Genomic DNA, 18,069 nt, shown 5'->3' with positions numbered 1-18,069 from the left:
ATCAAGAGTTTCCCAGTGAATATATGAATCTTCCCAAGGAGATGATGTGGTATGAAAGTAAAAGAGGGCAAAGAACGGACCTCTAGAGAGTTCTGACATTTAAAGTATGGGTCAAAAAAGAGCCTGGAAAAGAGACCGAGTAGTTGTAGAGAGTAGGAGACAGTGGATTCATGCAAACCAAAACAGTAAAGAATTGCAAAAGGAGGGAGTGGTAACAGGGTTAAATTTTGCAGAGAGAGAATGTATATGACCTAGACATCCAATCACTGGTACTGGAATCAAAAAGAATTGGGTTTAAGTCCTGGCTCAGCAATTTATGGCTGTGTGATGCATTACTTTACATCTCCAAGGCTGTTTTTTGACCTGTAAGGTGGGAATAATTTTAGTATCTATTTTATATGACTGATGGGACAACAAATGAGTTTGTAGATGTATGAGTACTTACTTAGAGAAGCACTGATGTTTCTTCATTAAATCCTGACCATTATTATTGTTAGCCATTACTTAGCAAAAGGAAGTCATTGGTGATCAAGGGGACAGCAATTTTAATGGCGTGGTGGGACAGAAGCCAGGTTGTAGTGGGAAGGGACTGAGCAGAGGAACTGGAGACACCAAGGTAGAAAACTCTGTTGCCTGACCATGAGGGAGAGAAAAAAATACAGAATAATTACTTGAAGGGAAGTATAATAGAAGGCAATTTTAATTGTTTTGTTTCTTTTTTCCATTTATTTATATATTTTTAATAAAAATTATGTATATTTAAGGTGTACAACATGATGATTTGATATACATATCCATAGTGAAATGATTACTATAGTTCAGCCAATTAATATGTCATCTCATCACATAGTTACCAATTTTGGTGTGATGAATGCACCTGCAATCTACTCTTTTAGCATATTTCCAGTGTCTAGTGCAGTATTATTAAATATAGCAATCAGGCATATATATTACATCTCTAGACTTGTTCTTTCTATGTAACTATGACTTTGTACATTTTGATCAACATTTCCTTATTCCCCCAACCAAGCCCCTAGAAGCCACCATTCTTTTTACTCTCTGCTTCTATGAGTTATACTTTTTTTTTTTTTTCAGATTGCACATGTAAGTCAGATCACACAGCATTTTTTTCCTCTGTCTGGTTTATTTCACTTAGCATAATGTCCTCCAGGTTTATCCATGTTATCCCCAAAGACAGGATTTCCTTTTTTATAATGGCTGAATAGTATTCCATTGTGTATATATATCACATCTTCTTTATCCATTCATCTGTTGATGGACACTTGGGTTGGTTTCGTATCTTGCCTATTGTGAATAAAAGCTTCAGTGAATAAGGGGGTGCAGATATCTCTTTGAGATCCTGATTTAATTTCATTCAGGTATATACCCAGAAGTGGGATTTCTGAATCATATAATGGTTCTATTTTTAGTTTTTTGAGGAATCCCCATACCATTTTCCATAATGGATATACCAATTTACAATCAACCAACAGTGTCCAAGGGTTTCCTTTTCCCTACATCATCACCAACACTTGTTAGCTCTTGTCTTTTTGATTGTAGCCATTCTAACAGGAGGGAAGAGATATCTCATTGCAGTTTTGATTTACATTTCCTGGATGATTTGTGATATTGAGCACCTTTTCATATGTCTGTTGGCCATCTCTATGTCTCCTTTTGAGAAATGTTTGTTCAGGTCCTTTGCCCATTTTTAATTGAGTTATTATTATTATTATTATTATTTGTTATTGTGTTGTTTGAGTTTCTTATATATTTTAGATATTAACCCCTTATCAGATGTATAGTTTGCAAATATTTTCTCCCATTCTATAGGTTGTCTCTTCATCTGTTCATTGTTTGCTGTGTAGAAGTTTTTAAGTTTAATACTGTCTGTCCCTTTTAAGAGGAAATTAACTTTGCATGTTTGTAGGCTGTGGGGAGAGTTGCAAGAAAGAAAAGAGATAATTCGTAGAGCAAGGCCTTAGAGGATGATAGAACCCCAAGAATGAGTGGTGGAATAAGGCTTCAACTGTTGAAAAAATAAAAGATGGCCTTTCCACTGAAAATGGAAGCAAAGAAAAGTTTCAAAAAAGATAAGTAAAATAAGATGTTGGAAATTTCATGTTCCAGAATCCCAAAGATCTGAAGATTGGACCTCAAAAGAGAAGCATTAGGAAGTAAGCTACACTTCAATGGCTCATGGTGTTGAAGGTCATGGATCAGGAGCAGGAGCTTTGGATGGTTTCTGACATAGGAGACAGGGTGTAAAGTCACTGTACTGGTGAAAGGCAGTGTGCGTCCCATATGATACCTCCCCATAACTCCTCAAGCCTTCAGTGAAGTTATGAAATTCACAAAACCATTATTATAATAGGATTTCCTGTGGAAAATAATGAAGGGGCCAAAGTGAGCATCCTGGCTGTGAGGGGCTCCTTAGAGACAAGACACAAGGTGCAAAAGGAATAGATAAGGCAAAGGCAATTAAGTGTTGCATTTGCATAAACCTTAAGGAGGATCTCTTGACTTATACAGGTGGAGAAATTGAGGGCTAAAGGCTTAGGTCAAATTACTTAGGTCTCTTATAGTCAGAGGGACACCCGAAGTGTCACATCTCAGTTACATATGTTTGTTAGGGAGGGGGTATGGGCCAGGTTGAACAAAGCAGCAATTTTGTTGAGGTTGTTCCTATTTTATCATGCACGCATACACATATTTGCATATTTTTTTTCCAGCTAAATGGGAGGTGAAGTAGTTACTATGAGTTCTGGTGGTGGTGATACCACTGGGGAGGTGGTTGAGGAGATTGGTAATGGTGAAATCTACAGGGCTATATGGTCCTCAGAGGAGCTCGATGTTCAAGGTTCAGGAGCCCTGAAAGCAGAAAGTTGGCTTACTCCCTTTGGAGTTTTACCAGGTGGGCTCCGAAGAGACTAAGCAAGAGTAGGGAGGGTACAAATCAGACAAAGAGGGATTTGAATGATGGATCACTGATGGATCTTCTCCATGTTGTTGGAGGATGGTGCAAGAGAAAAGTCTGTATTTATAAATACACAATTAGGGCAGAGTCCTTATTTCAAGTCAATTTAATCTGACCTAAGTTTTTTTCTTTTTTTTTCAAGTTCCTACTGCATATTTAATTTCACAACTGACAGATCCATATCAAACTTTAAATGATAAAGACAAACAATAAATCAGTGGAAACATTTTTCATCCAATTTTTCAGAGCTATGTCACTTGTATAAAGTGAGGCATACTTGTGCTAAGGCTTTACAGTAACCTTATATTTAAAGATATTTATGTCATATGATTAAAAAACTAATAATCACAACAACAAGCTTCTCATCTACCATTGTAGCAGAGACTAGCAAGCATTGTCATCTCGATGCTGCAGTGGGAAATGGAAGTGTGCTGAGACAGAATCACTTCTTCAAGGGTTCTTTGTATTCCAGAGCATCCCAGTTTCTGAATATATTGTATATCATGTAAACTTCCAAATAAGAACAGTGAACAAATAAGCTATCATTTATTAATATTTATGGAGCCCTTGTGTCATGCTTAGCCTATGGTGAGTGCTATAAATTATTAAGATGAAGATGTGCAATGTATATTCCTGGACTTAAAAATTCTATAATCTGGTTAGAGAGTCCAAACCTCGATATACTAGAAGTTTACAAAAAATATTAGAGATAAATAACTTGAGACAATGACAAGAAAAATCCTGAGGCGTGTGTGAGTGGAATAGACAATAAATTGGAGGTCAGAGGAAAGGAGAGGTCAGAATGGGCTGGTGTTGACAGAGAAGACTTCACATAGGGGGTGAGAATTTGACTGGACCTTGGGGAATGGGTAGTGTTTGGTGAGTCATCTTTATCATTATCATCTTGCTTATACAAGAGCAGTTGTATAAATATGAACCCTCACAAGTCTCCATTTTAAAGGACTGTTTCAGACAGAAGTCTGAAAATAATTCCCTTTGAATAAGTATCAAGACGAGGGGGAGATGGGAGAAAAAACACTGAAGACTAATTTTAGTAAAATCACATTTTCTCCCTGAGAACTGGCTCTGCTGGATTAGATTGAGTTTCCTTAGGATTCTCACTACCTCCTATATCACCTGTGCCTAAAATTTGCACTTGTGACATGGGTGAACCCTCCAGTGGCCCTGGTTCTTAATGCTCTATTATGCCTTATTTCTCCATGAAGGGAAAGTAAGCCAAACCTTGCTGGCTTTCAGAATATTCACTTCAGTTTTCTGAGGAATTTTCCTGGGGTTGGTAGATATTGTAGCCTGGATAGAATCATGGCAGGGCAGGTGTTGCTACTCTTTACCTCTCAAGTAGAAAGCTTATGGTCAAGGGTTCTGAGAAATACACAGTTTAGAGTTCCTACCCAACTGATGACTGGATTGTCAGTTGATAGGGATAGAAAGATCATTGAATAGTGACTAGAGTCCTCTGCAGACTCCGGGGGGAGCAGACTCACACAGGAACAACTCTTCAAGAATGGGTCCTTGACATCTGTGACCTGAATCCAGCAGGTTCTGAACTTGTCTATTCTTCAAATACACACCCCTGCCTTCTTTGTCCCTCCACACAAAAGACTTATTCTCTCATTTTCTCCTAAAATGAGGTTAGGTGATCCATAAAAAAGAGCTTATCTGTTCATTAAATGCAAGCATTCAGCAATCCAAAGCTCTGTATTTAGAAATACAGTTGGCTTTGGTCAAGATGAGGACCAAGAAACACAGGAAATCCTCTTTCCACTCCTAACACATAAAGTAGCTAGACACTAAAAACGTTTTTTATTTTTTAAAGATTTTATTTATTTATTTGACAGAGAGAGACACAGCAAGAGAGGGAACACAAGCAGGGGGAGTGGGAGAGGGAGAAGCAGGCTTCCCGCCGAGCAGGGAGCCCGATGCAGGGCTTGATCTCAGGACCCAGCGATCATGACCTGAGCCAAAGGCAGATGCCTGATGACTGAGCCACCCAGGCGCCCCTAAAAACGTTTTTTTTTTTTTTTAAGATTTTATTTATTTATTTGACAGAGAGAGAGCACAAGTAGGCAGAGGGAGAGGGAGAAGCAGGCTCTCCGCTGAGCAGGGAGCCGGATGTGGGGCTCGATCCCAGGACCCCGGGATCATGACCTGAGCTGAAGGCAGACGCTTAATGACTGAGCCACCCAGGCACCCCTAAAAACGTTTTTTAAAAAGTGTATAGCTGAACTTATAAAAGTATAGGACATACTTTTTTTAAAAGGAGGAATTTGAAAGAGAATCATGTAACACGGCAGACTGTATCTTCCAAAACTGTCACGCATGGATGGCCATGGGAGTGTTTCCCATCCTACATACTTTTCTCTTATAATGTGTCCTTTATACTCCTTCTATCAAGAGGTGAGGTCTATGTCACCTCCCTTGAGGGACATGATTGTGACTCACTTACAATTAATAGAATGAGGTATAAGTGACACTGTGTGACTTCTGAGGCTACGTCAGAAATGTGGGGTAGTTTTTGCCTTGCTAACTGGATCACTTATGTTAGAGTCCTGAGCTGCCACATAAGGATCCGGCTGCCTAGGAGTGGTCAGGGGTGAGGAAGCCCAAGTTAGCCCATGCAAAGTGACCCCATGTAGAGGTCCTGTAACTAAAGGAAGAGAGATCTCTGGCCATTTACAACTTCTCCAGTTCCTGCTGTTCTAGCTCTAAACACTATCTGACTGCAACTGTGTAAGAGACCCTAAGCTAGAACCTCTCATGGAAACTTTACTGAATCCTCATCTACAAAATCACAAGCAAAATAAAAAGGTTGTTTTAAGCCGCGAAGTTTTGAGATAGTTTGCTATGTAGCAATCAATAACTGGAACACACAGAACCCTAGAAGTTAAAATATTGGGAAAACTTTTTAAGACAATTAGATTAAATAGTAGTTTAAATTAGCTGAAGAGAAAATTACAATTACAGAATTGAATTACAGAATTTTATCTTATTTATTTATTTATTTATTAAAGATTTTATTTATTTATTTGACAGATAGAGACAGTGAGAGAGGGAACACAAGTGGGAGAGTGGGAGAGGGAGAAACAGGCTTCCCACTGAGCAGGGAGCCCAATGTGGGACTCGATCCCAGGACCCTGGGATCATGACCTGAGCCAAAGGCAGACACTTAACAACTGAACCACCCAGGTGCCCCTGAATTACAGAATTTTAGATAAAGACATTAATATCTTTAAAACTGACATTTCTTTTTAGTTATTTTTTCTGCTTTGTTTTTAAACTGTTATTATTCATAACATACTAATATGTAAAAATAAGGGTTTTTAATCTTTGACTCCAAAAATACATTATCATTAAAAAGTATTAATTTTTACCAGTTTCCTTTTATGCATCATAATATTTATATTTATATATATTTTTTACTCCACAGGATCATTTCACAGTTCACAAACGCCCACTACCAGCCAGCAACAGGGCATATCATTCTTAACAGTCCCTCCTCTAGATGACAAAATTATTTCAGTAATAATCATAAAATTAAACAAATAATCATGATGGCCAGAAAAGAAAACGGACAATAAAATCTGTATTTTATTTAAATGCGTGTATGTTTACTGGCATACATGACAGTAAAAAATATATAGATATAACTATTACAATGCATAAAAGGAAATTGGTAATAGATTAATAATTTTTAATGATAATGCATTTTTAGAGTCAAAGATTAAAAACCCTAGTTTCCCTGGGTGTCTCAGTCGATTAAGCATCCGACTCTTGATTTCGGCTCAGGTCATGATCTCAGGATCCTGAGATCCAGCTCTGCCCTCAGCTGGGAGTCTGCATGAGTCCTGTCCCAATGCCCCGTCCCTCCCCTGACTCCCACACATGGGCGCTCTCTCCCTCTCTCCCTCTTTCCATCTCTCTAAAATAAATAAAAAATTCCTAAAACAAAGGATTAAAACCCCTTATATTTACATATCGTATGTTATAGTAATGAATAACCAAGTTTAAAAACAAATCAGAAAAAAAAACAACTAAAAAGAAATTTCAATTTCAAAGATATTTCGTAAAAACCATTTTGAGTGAATTAAAATTTGCACTCACTAAACAAAAATATTACACCTCAAATTTTACATTTTCTCTTACCATTTTAAATTTCAAACACAATTAAAAAGTCTAAGTGGTCACAGAGAAAGAAGGATTTTTAGCAACCCAAGTTCTGTTTGTTTGTTTTTACAAGCACTGTGGTATGACGGTTTATTTCTAATCTACCATTTAAATTTGGAAATACGTAATACCTCTGGGGTTAGAGACAGAAAGCGAACTCACATAATTCTGTCCCATTACTAACTTACTCTTCAAACAAAGAGGACAGAAAAGTGGAAAGAAGCTTAACTTTTTGGTTAACAAGTAACAGTAGTTCATAAAGCACTCCCTTAACTCCAGGGAACACAGGGATGGCAGTAGTGGGAGACTGAGAACTGATGCTGGAGCAATGACGATGGCATGGTGGCACTGGCCACTGAACAGGGAGGCCACTGCATGGAGAACAGCAATGAGAAACCCATTAAACACTGAACAAACCCCATTTTTAAAGGGGGAGTGGATCAGATAAGAGCATAAACCACCTATGATCTCTAGAAGAGAGGACACGTGGAGGTTTGGACAGGAATCAAAGACAACTATTTCACTTGCCATTTAAGGCTATTATTGCCGCTAAACAGATGTGGCTTCAGTAAACAAAGCTTGCCTTGGCTTGAAAGTAGTCCTCCCTGACTGTAATCCCAGGACATAAATCAATAATAGTAGCATGAAGGATATATTGTATTTAGCTGTGTGTGTGTGTGTGAGAGAGAGAGAGAGAGAGAGTGCGCTTTACAAAAAAAATTTTGCAAGGCACCCACCAGGGCCAGCCCTGGACTTAATTAAGAAGCTGATGAAGTTCAACTTCTGTATCTGGCTTCATTCTGGTCCTTTAAGCCTCTGTTATGTGCCCACCTTCCTTTCACAAGGCACCTGGGGTCATCCTGTTCTCCCTGAAGGTTCCTCTAATAAAAATATTTTTTACACTAAGGTCTAAAGGGCTAAAAACTGCCAAATGTCACCTCATCCAGTGTATTTACTTTTTTAAACATAAGCTTTTTATTTTGCGATGATTGTAGATTCACATGTAGTTGTAAGAAATAAAACAGAAATCCCATGCACCCTCTGCCCAGTTTCCCCCGATGATAACATCTTGAAAAACTGGAGCACAATATCATAATGAGGCCACTGAAATTGATACTCAAGATTTAGAACATTTCCATCCCCATAAATATCCCTCATGTTGCCCTTTAATGGCTCTGCCCTATCCACTTCCCTCCCACCCCCTGCTACTTCCTTAACTCCGGGCAACCACAAATATGCTTGCCCTTTCTATAATTTTGTCATTTCAGGAACGTTATATAAATGACATCATACAGTATGTAAACTTTAGGAATTGGCTTTTCTTACTCAGCCTACTTCTCTGGAGATTCATCCAAGTTGTTGTTTATATTATAGTTAATTCCTTTTTATCGCTAAGTAGTATTCCGTGGCATGAATGTACCACAGTTTTTTTTAAACCATTTACACATGGAAGGACACTTGTGTTCTAGTTTTGATTATCATGAATAAAGCTGCTATAAACATTCATGTGCAGGTTTTTGTGTGAATGTAAACTTTCATTTCTGTGGGATGGGAGTTTAATTGCTTGGTTATGTGGTAGTTGCGGGTCATTGTTGTTGTTCAGAAGAAACTGCCAAATTATTTTCCTGAGTGGCTTTCCTATTGTGCATTTTTTACCAGAGATGTGTGAGGGATCTAGTTTCTCCACATCCTCATCAGCATTTGGTGTTGTCATTATTTTTTTGTTTTAGCCATTCCGATAGGTATATAATGATATCTCCTTGTGTTTTTTTCTTTTTTAAAGATTTTTTATTTATTTATTTGACAGAGAGAGACACAGCGAGAGAGGGAACACAAGCAGGGGGAGTGGGAGAGGGAGAAGCAGGCTTCCCACAGAGCAGGGAGCCCGATGCGGGGCTCGATCCCAGGACCCTGGGATCATGACCTGAACCGAAGGCAGATGCTTAACGACTGAGCCACCCAGGCGCCCCTCTCCTTGTGGTTTTAATCGGCACTTCCCTAATGGCTAACAAAGAATAACTTTTCATGTATTATATGCCATCTGTATATCCTTTTTAGTAAAATGTCTGTTGATGTCTTTTTTCCCATTTTCTCATTGGATTGTTTGTTTTTTACTATTGCATTTTGAGAGCTCGTTATATTTTCCAGATACTAGTCCTTTGTCAGATACATGTTTTGCAAATAATTTCTCCCAGACCATAGCTTGCTTATCTTTTTATTTACTTAATAGGGTCTTTCACAGAGCAAGAATTTTCAACTTTTGCTAAGTCTCACCAATTTTTCCTTTCATGGATTGTGCTTTGGAGGGCTGTAGGCTGGGGCCATGTTTTTTTTCCTGTTGTATTTGTTTACAGTAAAGCAGTTTTTGTCTAAAAGTTTTTCATCTTTCAGGTTCTTGGCTATAGAAAGCAAGCTTTTATTGGGACTTTTATGTCTGTGCTTGTTGGCATTTCCATGTTGCCATCTTCTCCCAACAACCAGTCTGGGTATATGAGGCAAGTAAATAAATAAATAAATAAATAAATAAATAAATAAATAAATTCAGGTAACTCACCACCATGTCATTCCTTGGGTCCTGAGGTCCCTAGCCAGTCTAATGTCTTCTCTCTACCACTTAGAGTATTTATGATTTAAAATATAATGTCCTGAGTTTTTAGTTGTACTTAGTAGGAAGAATAGGGAAAGGTAAGCTCCTCTATTTTCCTCAAAGCAGAAGTCCTGTACTTATTTTCTATTAGGGAGTCAGGGACAAAGTCTGATGAAAGAAAGTGGGGCATCAGATTTTTATTTTGATTAATTTTTTTTTGATAGTAAGGCGTGTCCTACTAAACTATGAGAACATAGTCCCTTTAAAATCAAAGACAGATTCACTGACATAGATATACATATAGAGGATTCACAGTCGGATTTAGCACATTAAGTCAAGCCACAAATAAATGGGCAAATGCATATGTTAATACAGGTAAAAAATGATTGCCTTTTAGAACAGGTTGAACCAAGTTAATATACACTAAAGGAAGTAGCTATAGGAGTGTCATAAGTAGGTTCTTTCTTTGAATCAATCTGGGAAGAATGCCTAAAGGAAATGATGTTTCAGGAGTTGCTGTACAATATGGGAATTGGGTTTGTCAATTGGATGGTGAATAAACTGCAAGGTGTAATATTTTCCAGTGCATTTTTTCACCTCCAGAAGTTTAATTAGTGTGTTTTTATATTTTTCCACTACTCTCTCCATTTTGTTCATGTTTTTTCCCTACCCCCTTAAATGAACAGAGCTTATTTATAATAGCTGTCTTCTGTGGGAAATGGATTGTGAAGCAGCTTTGAGATGAGTTGAGAGAAGTGACTGAGATGCAAAAGATGAGAGAAATGAGGTAAAATCAGAGTCTTCCAATTTTTGAGATAGAAGGAACTAAGAGAGGGGTGCCTGGGTGGCTCAGTCAGTCAGGTGTCTACCTTTGGCTCAGGTCATGATCCCAGGGTTCTTGGATCGAGCCCTGAGTCAGGCTCCCCGTTCAGTTGGGAGCCTGCTTCTCCCTCTCCCTATGCCCCTCCCCCTTGCTCATGCGCTCCCTCTCTCTCAAATAAATAAATAAGATCTTAAAAAAAAGAAGAAGAAACTAAGAGATTATCTAGTGCCATCTCCTCATTGCAAATGGTAAATGTCAGGGTGGTGAGACACATACATACAGAGAGTCACTGTGCTTATTGCATTTATGTGTATATACATATATCTTTTGTAGAATCATTTAAGAATATCATATAGACATAATACCCCTTACCCTAAATATTTTAGTTTGTCTTTTCTAGGAAAGATGACATTGATATTCTCTTGCATAATTACCATACAGTCATCAGATTCAGGAATTTAATATTGATATAGTGTTATTACCTAATATCCAGTACATATTTAAATTTTACCAGTTTCCCCAATAATGTTCTTTATAGTCATTTTCCTTTCCCTCTGATCCAGTATCCTGTCCAGGATCAGGTGTTGCATTTAGTTCTCGTATCTTCCTAGTCTTTAAAATAGAGCACAGAATGTCCCTCAGTTGCATTTGTTTGTTTTATCATGATTACATTCAAGTTATATATTTTTGGCTTGAGTACTATATAAGTGATATTGTGTTCTTTTCAGTATATCACATCAGGAAGTGCATAGTGTCAAGTTGTCTTCTTGGTGTTGATAATTTTGACCACTTGATCATGGTGATGTCCACCAGGTTTTTCATCTGAAAAGTTACCATTTTTAACTTTGTAATTAAGGTGTAATCATTTCTGGTACTCTTCATTTCCTTGAGTAGATCCGAATTTCCATCTGTTATCATTTTTTATCTCCCTGTACAACTTCCTTTATCATCTTTTTGTAGGAAAGATCTGCTGTAAATAAATTGTCTCAGCTTTGTCTGAAAATGTCTTTATTTCACTTTCATTCTTGAAATGTATTTTTGCTGGTTAAAGAATTCTAGATTTCCAGCTTTCTTCTTTCAGTAAAGAAGTAAAGAGGTAAAGAAGACCCATTATCTTCTGGTTGCATAGTTTTTGACAAGAAGTATGCCATCATTCTTCTCTTAGTTCCACTTTGTATCCTACGTTTTCCTCTAAATTTGTTTACAACTTTTTAGGCTAGTTTTCAGTAATTTGACCAAATTGGCATGGTTTTCTGTAGACTTTTTCTGTTTTTTGAAGTGGTAGCTTAGATTATTGATTTTAGATTTTACCTTCTAATATAAGACATAAATTTCCCTCTAGGCACTACTTTATCTATGTCATGTTTCATTCTCATTCAGTCCAAGATATTTTCCAAGTTTCCTTGTGATTTCTTCTTTGATCCATGGGTTATATAGAAATGTGTTGTTTATTTTCTATTTTTGATTTTCTCAAATTTTTTTGTTTTTGACTTCTAACTAATTTGGTGTGGTCAGAAAATGTACTTTAAATAATCTCAATCCTTTTAAATTTGTTGAAAATTGTTTTATGGTCTAGCATATGGTCTATCCTGAAGAGTGTTCTATGGATACTTGAAAAGAATGTATATTTTGTTGTTTGGAGGTATAGTGTTCCGTAAATATCAGTTATGTCAAGTTGGTTGTGTTGCTCAAGTCCTCTATAATCTTGTTTACTATCTAGTTTTATCAATTACTGAGACAGGAAAGTTGAAGTTTCTAACTATAATTGTTGAATTGTGTATTTCTCCTTTTAGTTCTGTCAGTTTCTGCTTTATGTGTTTTAGGGCTCTGCTGTTAGGTGCATATATACTTTTATAATTTTTATTTTTCTTCACTGAAGAAAACTATCCTCTTGAAATTTAACTTTATCCTCATGAAATTTCCCCTTCTCTTCTTGTAGGATTTCTTGTTTGAATGTTTATTGGTCTGATGTTAATATGGCCACCCCACTTCCGATATACCTTTTTGTCATCTATATTAGTCAGGGTTCTCTAAAGAAACAGAACCAACAGCACACACACACACACACACACGTACACATGTACACACAGAGACAGAGATAAAGAGATGTTTGTTTTTAAGGAATTGGCTCACATGGTAAGTCTAAAATCTGCAGAGTAGGCTGGCAGGGCGAGGACCCAGGGGAGTTGCAGTTTGATCCAAAGGCCACCTACTGGGGCGCCTGAGTGGCTCAGTCAGTTAAGCACTTGCCTTCGGCTCAGGTCATGATCTCAGGGTACTGGGATGGAACTCCATGTTGGGCTCCATGTTCAGCGAGGAGTCTGCTTCTCCTTCTCCCTCTGCCCCTCCTCCCCCCACTTGTGCTCTCTCTCTCTCTCAAAAAAAAAAAAAAAAACCCCACAGAAAAACCAAACAAACAAAAAAATAAAGGCCATCTACTGTCAGAATTCCTTGTTGCTCAGGGGAGGTCAGCTTTTGTTCTATGAAGACCTTCAACTAATTTGGATAAGGCCCACCCACATTATGAAGGATAATCTGCTTTACTCAAAGTCCATCCACTTAAATGTTAATTTCATCCAAAAATCATTTTCACAGAAACGTCCATAATAATGTTTGACTAAATATCTGGGCACTATGGCCCAGTTAAGTTGACACATGAAATTAACAATCACACCAACCTTTTACTTTCAATCCATTTGTGTCTTTGAATCTAAACTTTTTCTCTTGTAGACAGCATATCATTGGATCTTGTTTTTTCATCCAGTCTGACACTCTCTGCTGTTTGATTTAGTCTATTCACATTTCACATAATATTTAACATGGTTGGATTTACATACGCCATGTTCTTATCTGTCTTCAGTATGTCTTGTGGCTTTTTTGTTTCTGTGTTCCTCCTTTGTTGTATTTTTGTGTGTCAAACAAACATTTTAGTATGCAATTGTTATTCCTATTTTGATTTTTTAATCACTATTTTTAAAGCTTTTTTGTTGTTGTTGTTCTAGGGAGTATAATGTACATCTTAATTACCACAAGCTAATGCAGGTTAATCCCAACTTAATTCCAGAAAAATGTAGCAATGTTGCTCCAATATAACTCTATTTCCACCTCCTTCCTTTGTGATATTATTGTCATATAATTTTTTTTAAGATTTATTTATTTACTTTAGAGAAAGAGACAGACAGAGACAGAGTGCAAGTGGGGGGAGGGGCAGAGAGGAGAGAAAGAATCTCAAGCGGACTCTTGGCTGAGCACGGAGTCCAACATGGGACTTGATCTTATGACTCTGAGATCATGACTTGAGCTGAAATCAAGAGTCAGACACTTAACTGACTGAGCCACCCAGGCACCCTGTCATGTAATTTAATATATGTGTTATAAACCACAATATAGTGTTATAATTATTATTTTATACAGTCTCATGTTTTTAAAGAAAGTTAAGAGAAAAAAAGAGGAAATATATTTACTTATAAACTATATATTATATATTTATAAATACATGTTTCTTATATATATTTGTTTATCTGTTCTATTTACCCACATATTCATTATTTCTGTGCTCTTCATTTCTCTCTGTGGATTATATTTACCATCTGGTATCACTTTCTTTAAGCCCAAAGGACTTCCTTTAGTATTTCCTGTATGACAGGTTGACTAGTAACACATTCTCTGAATTTTTGATCATCAAAAATGTCCTTATTTTTAGTTTTGATGGTTATGGAATTCTTGATTAAAAGTTTTTTCTTACAGCACTTGGAATATGTCATTCTTCTGCCTTTTGGACTCTGTTATTTCTGATGAGAAGTTAGCTGTTAATCATATTTTTATTCCCTTGTACATGATGAGTCATTTTTCTTTTACCGATTTTGAGCTCTTCTTTTCTTTGGTTTTCAACTCTTTGACTATGATATGTTTGGGGGTGGAGCTTGTAAGTTTATCATTCTTGGAATTTGTTGAACTTCTTGGATTTAAAGATTAATGTTTGCCATGGAACTTGGAGAATTTTTAGGTTTTGTTTTTTCAAATTTTTTTTCTAACTCTCTCTCTCTTCATTTTCTGGTGCTCCTATTATAGGTACATGGATATGCTTGATGCTGTCCCACAATTCTTTGAGGTTCTGTTCATTTTTTCTTCATTCTTTTCTCTATTTTTCAGATTGGAAAATTTCTACTAATATATCTTCAAATTCACTGATTTGCTCTTCTGCCAATCTGCTTTTGAGCCCATTTAGGGAATTTTTCATTTTATTTATTGTACTTTTCAACTTTAGAATTTCCATTTGGTTCTTTTTTATAGTTTCTATTTCTGTATTGACATTCCTTACTTATTAGACATTTTCATATTTTATTTTAATTCTTTGAACAAAGTTTTCTTTAATTATTTAAATATATTTATAATAGCTGCTTTGAACTGTTTGCTCAATCTAACATCTGGGCTCATAGAGTTAGTTTCTATTGACTGATTTTTTTCCTGAACGTGAATCACACTTCACTGTTTCTTTGCATTTCTCATAATTTTTGGTTGACACCAGGCATTTTCAATAATACATTGTAGCAAGTCTGTATTCGGATCCCTCCCCCCCCCGCAATTAAAAATAAATTGTCTGGGCTTCAGTGGTGGAATCTTTCTCCTCCATGAGTTACAGACCATGGCTGATGTCTTTGCCCAAATTTTTTTTAATTCTTTTTTTTTTTTTGGACTGGCTTACTAGAATTCATCTCTGTGTCAGAATAGCCTAGTGGTCGGCCAGTGATTTCAGCAGAGATTTTGCTCAAACACCTTGAGTCCATAAGGCTTTTACTCAATCCTCTGCTAACTTACCTATATGTAGACCAAATAGTCAGTGCATTCAAAATTAGCAAGTTCTCAAGTATGCCTAGGCTTTTGCTTTCCACTGGGCTCTCTTTGGTACACCCTGTGCATGTGTGTAGTTTCCCAGTCAGCCAGGAATAGGTAGAGAGCTAATCTAGCCTTCCATGGCTCTGTCATTTTCAGGATCTCTTTGTTAAATTTCTGTCTAGTCATGCTGCTTTCCCTAGCTGTGATCATAAACTCAGGCTAACAGGGTTGTGAGTTTTACTGGTTTATTTCCTACAAAAATAATTTTTTAACTGATAATGCCGCCATGGCTATTTGCTTCCTGCCCCACATCTAGTTTGCCTCTTCTTGCAGCAAAGCTGCTGGTTTTCACAACCAGCTTCACTTTTTTACAACTACCATTTTCAGTAACTAACCTGAGGATGGGAGGGTGAGTGTGAACCCAGGCAGGAAGGCCATAGACTCCTGCTGTTCTTTTTTTTTTTTTTTTAAAGATTTTATTTATTTATTTGAGATAGAATGAGAGAGAGAGCATGAGATGGGGGAAGGTCAGAGGGAGAAGCAGACTCCCCGCCGAGCAGGGAGCCCGATGCAGGACTTGATCCTGGGACTCCAGGATCATGACCTGAGCCGAAGGCAGTCGCTTAACCAACTGAGCCACCCAGGCGCCTGACTCCTGCTGTTCTTATCTAAGGTTTCAATTTCTAAAAAATTAATAATTGCTTCTCAATTTGGTGTTTGCCTTTGGTCATTTTTCCAGGGTTCTGAAATGGTTATTTTTGATAATTTTTCCAGTTTATACTTATTTTTTGAAGAGAGGATTCACACACTTCTTCATTCTGTCATAGCCAAAAGTCCTGTCTGCATGCTTGGTAGATATTGTGAATTTTTTCTTGTTTTGCTGGATTTTGTTCTATATCTTTAACTACAGTTGGATTTTATTCTGGTGCACAGTTAAATTACTTGGGATAATTTGGTTTATTTCAAGGCTTGCTTTTAAGCTTTGTTAGAGGAGGTCTGAAGTAACCTTTAATCTAGGGCTAATTTAGGGCTACTACAAAGGACTCTTTTTTTTTTTTTTTTTTTTGAGGACTCTACCCAATGCCCCATGTATTATGAGGTCTTTCTACTCTGGCTGGTAGGAACATGAACTATTCCCAGGTCTGTGAATTGTTCTGCCTACTCCTTTCAGGTGGTTCTTTCTCTGACCTAGAGTAGATTCCTCTTACAAATGCACAGATCAGTGCCTAGTCAGAGACTTGATGGGATCTCTCTGCAGACCTTTGGAGCACTGTCTCTCATTCCCCCTCTCTCTGCTGCTGTTCATTCTTATCCAGTACTCTGCTCCACAAATTCTAGCCACCCTAGCCTCCCCTAGCTAGGTCTCTATCACTGCAATTCATAGGGATTTGTTTAGGGCGCCTGGGTAGCTCAGTTGGTTAAGCGACTGCCTTCAGCTCAGGTCATGATCCTGGAGTCCCAGGATCAAGTCCCACATCGGGCTCCCTGCTCAGCGGGGGGGTCTGCTTCTCTCTCTGATCCTCTTCCCCTCTCATGCTCTCTGTCTCTCATTCTCTCTCTCTCAAATAAATAAATAAAATCTTAAAAAAAAAAAAAAAGAATAGGAATTTGTTTAGTTTACCCCTCTCAGTGATGTGGACTGAAAATTGCCTCCAATAAGTAAGTTCATGCAAGTGTAGGGCTCACCTTATTTCCTTTCTCTCAAGGATCATAGTCCTGTACTACCTGTCTGAAAAATAGTTTTATATATGTATATATATATACATATGGGGTTTTTTGTCCATTTTCCTAATTACTTAGAGAAGGAATATAGCTGTTGTCTGTTAGTCCATCCTGGTTGAAAGTGAAAGCTGAAGAATTTTAATCAGGAGACAGAAATTATTTTGTTCATCATTTAAGATTACTGTGGTTGCTTTATAGAGAATGAATTATATGGGATAAGATTGGAAAAAGAGACATCAGTTAGGAGGTTTAGCGGTCATCTAGGGCAGAGATGATGGTTGCCTGGTTATTGAAATTACCACAATAAGTTCATTAAGTTTCTTTTTTTTAAAAAAGATTTTATTTATCCATTTCACAGAGAGAGACATAGAGAGAGAGGGAACACAAGCAGGGGGAGTGGGATAAGGAGAAGCAGGCTTCCCGCTAAGCAAGGAGCCTGATGTGGGGCTCGATCCCAGGACCCTGAGCTGAAGGCAGATGCTTAACAACTGAGCCACCCAGGCACCCAGTTCAATAAGTTTCAGTAAGTTGTGGCTATTGAAATTTAAAAGAATAGATGAGATGTATTTTGAACATAAAATGGATAAGATCTGCTGATTATTTAGAAGTAAGAGATAAGGAAAATGAGGATACAAGAATGATTCCTGACTAGCACACTCAGCCAACTTTCATTTCCTTTATCCTTTTTAAACCCATAATTTGGCTTCTCATCCTGCCCTTACCATTCTGCTATTTGAGCCCATCACCTTCCCTGTTTCTTGCTTCCTTCTCTGAAAACATAAAATGTATAATAGTTAATCCAGCAACAATGGAAAGGGTAATTTACTGGTTATGTACCTGGTAGGTGGTAAGCCCCAGTAAGACAACTTATTTAGTGGCCTAAAACAAAGAGTTCCCAAGAAAAGAGGAGGACCTGACAGAACCAAGTCAGGCAGGCTGTGT

At 37.4% G+C, this 18,069-nt stretch overlaps 1 long non-coding RNA gene across 1 annotated transcript in view; it reads right to left on the bottom strand.

The window, feature by feature from the left end:
* Positions 1–455: 455 nt before the first annotated feature.
* Positions 456–18,069, bottom strand: part of LOC144379361 (uncharacterized) — a 215,243-nt gene continuing 197,629 nt past the window's right edge. The window contains exon 5 of the long non-coding RNA XR_013442195.1: positions 456–633. This is a non-coding gene — a long non-coding RNA (uncharacterized LOC144379361). The remainder of the gene's footprint in view (positions 634–18,069) is intronic.

The sequence above is a fragment of the Halichoerus grypus genome, chromosome 10 (genome assembly GCF_964656455.1).
Source record: "Halichoerus grypus chromosome 10, mHalGry1.hap1.1, whole genome shotgun sequence".
Lineage (NCBI taxonomy): Eukaryota > Metazoa > Chordata > Mammalia > Carnivora > Phocidae > Halichoerus > Halichoerus grypus.
The sequence above is the reverse complement of the archived record's forward strand: the minus strand, read 5'-3'. Positions and strand labels throughout refer to the sequence as shown.